Below are 12,365 nucleotides of genomic sequence, written 5' to 3' on the forward strand. Positions count from 1 at the left end.
TTTCCCCTTTTGTAAGGTGCCTATTCAACTTTTTTTGCATGTTATATTAAATTCATTATATTTTAAATTATCAAAATAACTTCTTGTTATCCTTTTATTTCTGATATCAGTGATTTGTGACTTATGTATATGTATGTTTTGTGGGTGCCCAATACTTCCCATTTCCATTTACATATCACAGGCAGAGTAAATTTAGTATAATTCTTAAGGTCCCAAGGACTTTAGGAATGTTAAATGATCATAGATTTTGACTTAAAGTCACCCACTGCATTAACCCCTAACAAGAAACTCAGCCTGTTCTTTGAAGCTTTGAAGCCAGACACTGACTTCTCCTCTCTAGCTATGAAAGTCCTAGATGTCACCTTCTTCCAAAAAGACTGTTTCATCCATGTCAAAAACCTGTTTAGGGTAACCACTTCCATTAATGATCTTAGCTAGGTCTGGATAACTTGTTGCAGCTTCTACATCAGCATTTGCTGTTTTACCATGTGCTTAAAAATTTTTTTTAATGTAAATTTATTTATTTTAATTGGAGGCTAATTACCTTAAAATATTGTACTGGTTTTGCCATACATCAACATGAATCCATCACAGGTGTACACATGTTCCCCATCCTGAACCCTCCTCCCACCTCCCTCCCCAAACCATCCCTTTGGGTCATCCCAGTGGACCAACCCTGAGCATCCTGTAATCATACATCGAACCTGGACTGGCAATCATTTATGAAGCTAGTTTCTTTCCTTAAACCTCATGAACAAACCTCTGATAATTTCAAACTTCTCTTCTGCAGCTTCCTCACCTCTCTTAGCCTTCACAGACTTGAAAAGGGTTAGGGCCTTGCACTGGATTAAGCTTTGGCTTAAAAGAATGTTGTGGCTGGTTTGATCTTCTATCTAGATCCCTAAAACTTTCTTCATATCAATGATAAGTCTGTTTCACTTTCTTATCACTTATGTGTTCACTGGAGCAGCACTTTCAATTTCCTTCAAGAACTTTTCCTTTGCATTCACAAATTGTTTAACTCCTTGGTTTAAGAGGCCTAGCTTTGGGCTTATCTTTGCTTTCAACATGTCTTCCTCACTAAGCGGAATTTTGATTTAAAGTGAGAGTGTGCAATTCTTTCCCCTGAACACTTAGAGATCATTGTATGGTTATTCAGTTCAGTTCAGTTCAGTTCAGTTCAGTTCAGTCACTCAGTTGGGTCTCTTTGTGACCCCGTGGACTGTAGCACACCAGGCCTCCCTTGTCCATCACCCACTCCCAGACTTTACTCAAACTCATGTCCATTGAGTTGGTGATGCCATCCAACCATCTCATCCTCTGTCGTCCCCTTCTCCTCCCACCTTCAGTCGTTCCCAGCTTCAGGGTCTTTTCCATGAGTTAGTTCTTCCCATCAGGTGGCCAAAGTATTGGAGTTTCAGCTTCAGCATCCGTCCTTTCAATGAATATTCAGAACTGATTTCCTTTAGGATGGACTGGTTTGATCTCCTTGCTGTCCAAGGGACTGTCAAGAGTCTTCTCCAACACCACAGTTCAAAAGCATCAATTCTTCAGCGCTCAGCTTTCTTTATAGTCCAACTCTCACATCCATACATGAATACTGGAAAAACCATAGCTTTGACTAGACGACCCTTGTTGGCAAAGTAATATTTCTGCTTTTTAATATGCTGTCTAGGTTGGTCATAACTTCTCTTCCAAGGAGCAAGTGTCTTTTAATTTCATGACTGCAGTCACCATATGCAGTGATTTTGGAGCCCCCAAAAATAAAGTCTGACACTGTTTCCACTGTTTCCTCATCTATTTTCCACGAAGTGATGGGACCAGATGCCATGATTTTAGCTTTCTGTGTTTCCAAGGCTCGCCACAGACTCGGCAGGGAGAGTGTTTCCTGGTGTTTGGAAACCTCTCTTCTTAAAATTCCCTTCCCGGGACGGGCTTCCCTTCCCGGGACGGAGCTCCCTCCCCACCTCCTTTGTCTCCTTTTTCGTCTTTTATATTTTTTCCTACCTGTTTTTGAAGACAATGGTCTGCTTTTCTGGTTGCCTGATGTCCTCTGCCAGCCTACAGAAGTTGTTTTGTGGAGTTTGCTCGGCGTTGAAATGTTCTTTTGAGGAATTTGTGAGGGAGAACGTGATCTTCCCGTCCTATTCCTCCGCCATCTTTCCCTCCGATTTTAGCTTTCTGAATGTTGAGTTTTAAGCTAATTTTTCACTCCCGTCTTTCACTTTCATCAAGAGGCTCTTTAGTTCCTCTTTACTTTCTGCCATAAGGGTGGTATCATCTGCGTATCTGAGGTTTTTTATATTTCTCCCGGCAATCTTGATTCCAGCTTGTGCTTCTTCCAGCCCAGCGTTTCTCATGATGTGCTCTGCATATATGTTAAATAAGCAGGGTGACAATATACAGCCTTAACGTACTCCTTTTCTTATCTGGAACCAGTCTGTTGTACCATGTCCAGTTCTAACTGTTGCTTTCTGACCTTCATATAGGTTTCTCAAGAGGCAGGTCAAGTGGTCTGGTATTCCCATCTCTTTCAGAATTGTCCACAGTTTTTGGTGATCCACACAGTCAAAGGCTTTGGCATAGTCAATAAAGCAGAAATAGATGTTTTTCTGGAACTCTCTTGTTTTTTTGTTAATCCAACGGATGTTGGCAATTTGATCTCTGGTTTCTCTGCCCTTTCTAAAACCAGCTTGAACATCTGGAAGTTCACGGTTCATGTGCGGTTATTAGTTGGCATAATTTCAATATTGTTCTCTTTCAAGGAATAGCGAAGCTTGAGGAGAGGAAGACTAGGGAACAAGCAGCTGGTGGATCAGTCAGAACATAGAGAATACTTGTCCATGCATTATCTCTGATACATGTGTTTTTTATGTGTGCTGCTTAATAGCCCAACATATGAGGATTTTCTAAAAATTAAAAAAAAATTAATCTCTAGTTTAATTTCACTGTGATCAAAGAACATACTATAGATAATATAATCCTTTGAAATTTATTGATATTTGCTTCACAGTGCAATATGGGTTAACAGTCCACGCACACTTTAAAGGGAATATGTATTTTGTAGTTCTGCAGCTATGGGTGCTATGTTCTCTAATGTCAATTAGGAGGAATAAGTCAATCACGTAGTTCAGGTCTCCTTTATCAGAATTTTTAAGGTTCACTTTCTCAGTGATTGAGAGAGGTATATTAATGTCTCCAATTATGCTTTGGGTTTTTTTTTTATTTCTACTTTTAATTATGTTGATACTTGCTTTACATATTCACAGAATATGTTTTAGGTACATAGAAATTTAGAATTATTCTATCTTCCCATATATTATTAGATGTTTTCTCATCTAATATTATGAACTATCCCTCGTTATTATTCACCTTTCCTAAAAATCGATTTTTCTAATATTAGTCTATCTACACCACTTTTTTGTTGTTGTTGTTAGTATTTGAATGGTATGTCTTTGCTGATGTATTGTTTCACTTTATCTATAAAATTACATTTAAGTTTTGTCTTGTAAGCTGCCTATAATTAGGTTTTAAATTTTTATTCAATATAGCAATCTTTTTTAACCAGCACAGTTAGTCTGAATAAATTTAATGTAATTATGGACATATGTGTTTATATCTATCATCTTAGTTTTTGTTTTCTATGTGTTCCACAGGTTTTATGTTCCTTTTTATCTTCTTTCTTGTTTCTTTATTGATAAATAAAGTAGTTTTGACTATTCCATTTTCACATCATTAATTGTTGGTTATATATAATTTCACAGTTCTTTCATTAGTTAAACTAGATATTATAATATGGATTTTTGATTTTATGGAGAACAATAAAATTTAGTATTTATACCAACTTCTGATTAACACATAGATCTTAGAAAATTTTAATTGAATCTTTCATCTCATGACTTTTATATAATCACTGTACATTTTAAATTCTACCTATGTATTTAATCCTACAAGATATTGATATGAACTTAGGCTGTCCACCGATTTGTAGTCATGCTTTCCTTCATTTTCATGTTTCTATCTGACTGAAGATATAACCCCTTTCCTCAATCATTACCACCTTACTATTTCTTTTATTACAAGTCTGCTGCTGGCTAATTATTTTAGATTTTGCTTGTCTAAAAATGTCTTTATTCCACTCTCACTTTTCCTGGGTATTTTCACTTCATGTAGAATCTAACTTGACAATCTTTTTTTTTTTTTTTTCCTTTTAGCACTTTGGAAATGTCTCCCTTTGTGTTCTGTGAAGTGAAAGTGAAAGTCACTCAGTTGTGTCCGACTCTTTGTGACCCCCTGGACTATATAGTACATGGAATTCTCTAGGCCAGAATACTGGACTGGGTAGCCTTTCCCTTCTCCAGGGGATCTTCCCAACCCAGGGATCGAACCCAGGTCTCCTACATTGCAGGAGGATTTTTTACCAACTGAGCTATGAGGGAAATTCCCCCCAAAAATAAAAATGCTGTGCTTAGTTGCTCAATAATATCCCACTTTTTGTGACCCCATGGACTGTAGCCTGCCAGGCTCCTCTGTGCATGGAGATTCTCCAGGCAAGACACTGGAATGGGTTGCCATGCCCTCCTCCAGGGGATCTTCCCAACCATGGGAATGAACCCAGATCTCCCACATTGCAAGCGGATTCTTTACCATCTGAGCCACCAGAGAAGCCCTTGTGTTCTGACTTCCATTATTTTTGTTGAAAATTTGCTGTTAGTCTTGTTGCTTCTTTGCAAGTTAGAATTCTTCCCTTCTCCCAGCTGCTTTCACATTTCATTTTGTTTTTGGCTTTCAGCAGTTTTGCTACTGTGAGCCTAGGCATGTGTTATGTTTTTATTTATTTTTAATGTTATACTTATCCTGTTCTGGTTTAAATAACCTGTAGCATGATGTTTTCTTCAGTTTGGCAAAATTCTCGGTCATTACTTTTTTTAAATATTGCTCTCGTTCCTTCTTTCTTCTCTCATATCCACTAAAACTTGGATTACGTGTATATTAGATTTGTATGTGTTATACATTTTTATTTCTCTCCATTCTTTGGTCTGAATATTTTCTATTGACTTGTCTTCCATTCCACTAATTTTCAGTACACTTTATCTGCCATTCAACCAATGTATTAGTACTTAATTTCTATTATTTTTCAGTAACAGAAGTTCCTTTTGATTCTTTTGTAAGGATTCCCATTCTGTGATGATTTTCTTCATCTTGTCCATTTTATCAAACACATTCAGGTCAGTTCAGTTCAATCACTCAGTCGTGTCCGACTCTTTGTGATCCCATGAACTGCAGCACGCCAGGCCTTCCTGTCCATCACTAACTCCCAGAGTTCACTCAAACTCATGTCCATCGAGTTGGTGATGTCATCCAACCATCTCATCCCCTGTCGTCCCCTTCTCCTCCTGCCTCCAATCCCTACCAGCATCAGGGTCTTTTCCAATGAGTCAACTCTTCGCATGAGGTGGCCAAAGTATTGGAGTTTCACCATTAGCATCATTCCTTCCAAAGAACACCCAGGACTGATCTCCTTTAGGATAGTCTGGTTGGACCTCCTTCCAGTCCAAGGGACTCTCAAGAGTCTTCTCCAACACCACAGTTCAAAACCATCAATTCTTCGGCATGCAGCTTTCTTCACAGTCCAACTCTCACATCTATACATGACCACTGGAAAAACCATAGCCTTGACTAGATGGACCTTTGTTGGCAAAGTAATATCTCTGCTTTTAATATGCAGAAGGAAGGTTGGTCATAACCTTCCTTCCAAGGAGTAAGCGTCTTTTAATTTCATGGCTGCAATCATCATCTGCAGTGATTTTGGAGCTCCCCAAAATAAAGTCTGACACTGTTTGCACTGTTTCCCCATCTATTTCCCAGGAAGTGATGGGACCAGATGCCATGATCTTCGTTTTCTGAATGTTGAGCTTTAAGCCAACTTTTTCACTCTCCTCTTTCACTTTCATCAAGAGGCTTTTGAGTTCCTCTTCGCTTTCTGCCATAAGGGTGGTGTCATCTGCATATCTGAGGTTATTGATATTTCTCCCGGCAAACTTGATTCCAGCTTGTGCTTCTTCTAGTCCAGCATTTCTCATGATGTACTCTGCATATAAGTTAAATAAGCAGGGTGACAATATACAGCCTTGACGGACTCCTTTTCCTATTTGGAACCAGTCTGTTGTTCCATGTCCAGTTCTAACTGCTGCTTCCTGACCTGCATATAGGTTTCTCAAGAGGCAGGTCAAGGGTCTGGTATTCCCATCTCTTTCAGAATTTTCCACGGTTTATTGTGATCCACACAGTCAAAGGCTTTGGCAATAAAGCACAAATAGATGCTTTTCTGGAACTCTCTTGCTTTTCCATGATCCACTGGATGTTGGCAATTTAGTCTCTGGTTCCTCTGCCTTTTCTAAAACCAGCTCGAACATCTGGAAGTTCATGGTTCACGTATTGCTGAAGCCTGGCTTGGAGAATTCTGAGCATTACTTTACTAACATGTGAGATGAGTGCAATTGTGTGGTAGTTTGAGCATTCTTTGGCATTGCCTTTCTTTGGGATTGGAATGAAAACTGACCTTTTCTAGTCCTGTGGCCACTGCTGAGGTTTCCAAATTTGCTGGCATATTGAGTGCAGCACTTTTACAGCATCATCTTTCATGATTTGAAATAGCTCTACTGGAATCCCATCACCTCCACTAGCTTTGTTCATAGTGATGCTTTCTAAGGCCCACTTGACTTCACATTCCAGGATGTCTGGCTCTAGGTTAGTGATCACACCATCGTGAATATCTGTGTTGTGAAGCTCTTTTTGTACAGTTCTCCTGTGTATTGTTGCCACCTCTTCTTAATATCTTCTGCTTCTGTTAGGTCCATATAGTTTCTGTCCTTTATCGAGCCCATCTTTGCATGAAATGTACCCTTGGTATCTCTAATTTTCTTGAAGAGATCTCTAGTCTTTCCCATTCTGTTCTTTTCCTCTATTTCTTTGCATTGATGGCTGAAGAAGGCTTTCTTAACTCTTCTTGCTATTCTTTGAAACTCTGCATTCAGATGCTTATATCTTTCCTTTTCTCCTTGGCTTTTCCCTTCTCTTCTTTTCTCACCTATTTCTAAGGCCTCCTCAGACAGTTGTTTTGCTTTTTTGCATTTCTTTTCCATAGGGATGGTCTTGATCCCTGTCTCCTGTACAATGTCACGAAACTCAGTCCATAGTTCATCAGGCACTCTATCAGATCTAGGCCCTTAAATCTATTTCTCACTTCCACTGTATAATCATAAGGGATTTGATTTAGGTCATACCTGAATGGTCTAGTGGTTTCCCTACTTTCTTCAATTTAAGTCTGAATTTGGCAATAAGAAGTTCATGATCTGAGCCACAGTCAGCTCCTGGTCTTGTTTTTGCTGATTGTATAGAGTTTCTCCATCTTTGGCTACAAAGAATATAATCAATCTGGTTTCGGTGTTGACCATCTGCTGATGTCACAATAATTTTAAAGTCTGTTTCTTAGTCACCATTATCTGGATTGTCTGTGGATTTGTGTTATTAGCAGGCTTTTTTCTTTCTTTTGAATTTTCTGATGTAGTACTGTTTCCATACAGCCTATTAATATTTTATTAAGTCCCACTTATTTTGTATGAAATCTCTAGAGGCTTTGGATGATGTTTTCTACATCCAGAGAAGTTCTACTTCGCACTATCACGTAGTTAGAGCAGAGGCGTATCACATTAGTCCAGTCTAGAATGAAGGCATTTGAAACTGAGCCATTTCAGAAATACACTTACCCTCAGGATGCGGCCATTTGGTGGTACCCACTGAAATCCACATATGTTTGTCAAAACTCTTTCTCTCCCTGGAGAGTTCCAAACTCTAATTTTGTCTCCCTGGTGCCAGGAGACTGTCAAAAGCTCTGCCCAGCATCTTAGCCTCTGTGCTGTTTACAAATTGTCAAATGCCTCAACTGAAAAAGACATGTGGAAATCTCAACTGATTTGTCTACATTTTCCTCTCTAGGACTTTGCCTTCTTATGAATTACCTTGAAAAGAATTCTAAATTCCAACCAATTTTTATCTCCCTTAGCAAAAAATTTTGCTCGGATTCTTTTCATAGTTGATCTTATTCTCTTACCTTTTGTTGTTTGTAAATCAGCAAGTGCCTCAAGTGAAAGAGTACTGAAGACTTTTCAGTTTAACTTCATGCAGTCCCCTTTTCTCCAGGATCACTCTCATGTACATCTTGGTTGCCTTATTGGCCCTCCAATGTCTTCAGATGGATTTCTAAAACACATATCCAACTTTTCTAGTTGCTCTTAGTGGATGGGTTAGTGTGATATAAGTTAGTCCAAAGGGAAGCTGGTTATAATAATCATCATTTGTCATAAAAATCCATAATCTTATTGCAAGTATTAAAAACTCAAATTTCTACAGAGATTGAGCAGGTAAAATAAATTGGGAAAATATGCCAGATAAGACTCAAAGTGAAAACCACATATATTTCCTGCTTAAATAGAGAAGTTCTGTGTATTATCCAGCTTTGGACTTAAGAGTTGAAGCCAGAAATGTAGAGATTTATGTGCAATCTTCTGCATTCTAAATACTGTCAACTTAAAAAAAATGTTTTTGAACCTGAGCCTGGAATTTATCTCCAGACTTTGGTTTTGTTTAGTCACTAAGTCATGTCCGACTCTTTCAACCCCATGGACAGTAGCCTGCCAGGCTCCTCTGGCCATGGGATTCTCCAGGCAAGAATACTAGAATGGGTTACCATTTTCCTTCTCCAAGGGATCTTCCCAACCCAGGGATCAAACTTGGGTTCAGAGTTTATCTAACCACAGGCTAATAGTTGATAAGATCTTTCAAATTTTTTTAAAATCTGTAATTTACTGAGCTACATCCCCATTTGAATCTATTCAAAGACAATTTTAAGCATTTATTATTCATAAAAATCAGTGCTGATTTTATCCGGAAACATATAATTAACAGTTACTTTTGGGAATTCACCAATAAGAAATATCTTAATTCAAGAAAAAATAGCTAAGTACTCAGTAGGCAACCACAGGTATGAAATTCAATGAAATTTGGAGAATAAAAAGATCTCTTCTAGCTGGAGAGCTAGGATGAGACTGCAACCAAATAACATTTTGATAGAACACTGAAAAGGAATTAATTGGGCAAAGGTAGAGAGTCCAACAGATAGCAAGCTGCTTTGGGAAACGAATAAAAGAAATGGAAGGAGCACGTCTTGGGCCTCCCTGGTGGCTCAGTGGTGAGAAATCTGCCTGCCAATGCAAGAGACACAGGTTTGATCTCTGATCCAGGAAGATTCCACATACCACAGAGCAACTAAGCTCATGCGCCACGACTATTGAACCTGTGCTCTAGAGCCTGGGAGCCTCAACTGCTGAGCCCATGTGCTGCAGCTACTGAAGCCTGTGCACCCCAGGGCCCACGTCTGGCAACAAGGGAAGCCACTGCAATGAGAAGCTTGTGCACGGCAACTAGAGAGTAGCCCTCGCTCGCTGCAACTAGAGAAGAAAGCCCAAGGAGCGGCGAAGAGCCAGTGCAGCCAAAATAAATAAATAAATAAAATTATATTTAAAAAGACGCACTTCTTCACTTCAGGAGGGTAACACACAAATCTGAGTTTGGTCTTGCTCTCCAGAACAAATCAGCCTAAGCTTAATTCCTGAAAAGACTCATCAGTGTCTTTATCAAAGTGTGTGAGAGAACCACCAAAGCACTGCTGTTGGGTCAGTTCCTCAGCTTCATAAACAAGCTCCTGTGTATGTAATTATAACTAATATATGGGAGGAATGGACAGGGATGAACAGATGTTGGAACCAAATGAGGATACACAGAATACAACAATGTGGTATAAAAACCTGAGTTTATATGGTGCAGCTGGCTGCATTGCATGCTTTTAAAAAATTTATTTACAGAGTGTGGCATCTGGCCTTCTATTGTCCAAACTCAATTTTTTCTTGCAGATCATTTTCTCCTAATACTAAGGGGCTCTGGCAATGCCAGTGAGAAACTTCACTATAAACCTCTCTGAAAAAGAGAGAGCCCAGGAATTAAAAAGAAGGGTGACCTAGAGTTCCCATAGAGCTAAATGGGCTGAGTTTTATTTGTCTACATTGCAAATCTGGGCTCTGTGAGTCTCATAGAGCTATTGAGAAAGCCAGTTTATGTTGCCTGGGTCGACATGATGCTAGTCAAGTAGGTTAATGGACTTTCCCCCACTGAGGTGTCCACTGAGGTGGTGCTCTATAGAACCGAGCAGGAAGTCACAGGATGTAAGGAAATATATGCCATTAACAAGAGTGAGATCTGACCCAAATATACCTTCACCTCATTCTAAATGGGCCGCTTGGAACTATCCTTCCTTGATTCAGAGTTTTCAAACTGCCACTATGAATTCAAGGGTTATGGATGCTGCCACAGATTCACAAAGCTTCTACATCAACACGGCAGCTTTATGGAGGCTGTTGCTGAGAGTCACAAGCTTCCTAATCTCCAGTGTTTATTTTGCTTTTATGATACCAAGTTTTTAAAAACCCTTTCAGTTGGGAAACCCATGAAACTTCCTTTATCCCCAGTCTCACGGTGTTTCGGCAGTCAGCTTGGGTAGCAATACAGTATTTGGGTTAACACAGAAAACCTACATAGAGGAATCTTGAGTTCAAATTTTCTGCCAAGTTGTATTGGGAAAATTGTTCAGGCTCTCTAAAGTTTAGGTCAACACCAGGGACCATCTCATTGAAACAATGCGTAGAAAGCACTTGCCATAGTCCCTGGCACAAAATGTATACCTCCACGATTTTTAATCCCTTCTCCTTCTATTCATCAGCTATGATAGAATTGTAGCTGTAAACTTGCTTACATGGCTGATTTGTCAAGTTCACTGTTTTTTATCATTTTTTTTTCTCTTAGCAAATTCCTACTCCTGCTTTTGAACTCAAAGTGTTGCCCTCTCCTGAATTCCCCCACCTCCCTGAGTCCATCGCTTCCTCTGGGTCACCATGACAAAGCAAACATATGATGCATATGTGCTTCCCCATGCCAGCATTCTCCAAGGGGCGTTTTTCACCCTCTTGTAATTATGAGTGTATACGTGCATCTTTCCTCCTCTACACTGAGCTCATATATCCATCTGTCTTTTGCTTTTGTTCCCCGAGCTGTTTCCAGAGCAAAGTCAAGTTCTAGAAATGTTGTAAAGTAGACAGGGATGGGCCCAGGAAGCTCTCAAAGAAGTGGCAAGCCTCTTACTTGCTCCAGACTCACACACTGGGCAGAGTTTTGTCTTCTCAGAGCCAATTCATGTATGTTCTCCTAGCTGCGCCTCCTATATTGCCTTCAAAACCACGAGGTGGATTAGAGCAGGCCAATTCCTCAGCTTCTCCCCTCACCCCTCTGGTTCATAGCATCTGGGGGCCTCCTCGGCTACCCACAGCATTAAGGAGCTAGACCTCCTGACTGGAAATATTACTTCTCCATAAAGAAAATATTTTTCAAATCAATTAGAAGCCTCTGTGACCTACAGCAATTTAGGAAATTAGCAAATGCTCCTTGTTCCTCCCGCAGACTATATTTTATTATTGGATTAATGTGCAAAAAGCCCCTGTTTTGTAGCACCAAATATTTACTTTGGAGAAGTTCTCTGGTTTTATCGTGGATTTGCCTTGTACTGTCAACAAATCACTGCAGTGTGCATAATGAACTATGGAAGTAAAGAAAATATACACAGGACTAGAGTCACTTGGAAGCAAAGTTTTTGCTTTTCGGGAGGGGATCAGTGAAGAGTTAACATCCGGTCACCCACTGACGACATCTTGTGACCTTATCTCATGAATCATGCAGAAATTTTTACTTTAAGCATATGGTCTGCTTTAAGAGTATGGGCCAGATGTCTATTCCCAGAGTTCAATTTCAGGGCTTAGTTCTATATCATAAAGAGCAATTATAAATTCTGCACTAAGCCAGGTAGAACAGTCAAATGGCAACAGTGGTGGGGCCTTGGGGTGCTGTACAATGGTCAGCATGCTCCTGCGTCTCTACTCAGAAAGCACCTTTCAGGAGCACATAAACAGTGAAATAATTTCTCCATTTTTGGAAAAATATTTAGAGGACCAAACGGTGCTATTGATTCAGTTCTCTTATTGATGCATCCAAGAGCTTTTGGACAAGAGGAAAAAGCAATCTTTTCCTAATCAGTGGTTACTTGAGAGATTTATACCTGCTGCCACCCCACATGTTTCGACCCCTGAAATGGGAATCCATGTGAAAACTGCCAATTTGTCCATTCAATATGGCAGCTTTCTTCCTGCGATACAGTGGCTGGTATGGAGACACTCTCTATCTCATGTTCTTAGCTTTCCTGT

Source organism: Ovis aries, chromosome 14 (assembly GCF_016772045.2).
Source record: "Ovis aries strain OAR_USU_Benz2616 breed Rambouillet chromosome 14, ARS-UI_Ramb_v3.0, whole genome shotgun sequence".
NCBI lineage: Eukaryota > Metazoa > Chordata > Mammalia > Artiodactyla > Bovidae > Ovis > Ovis aries.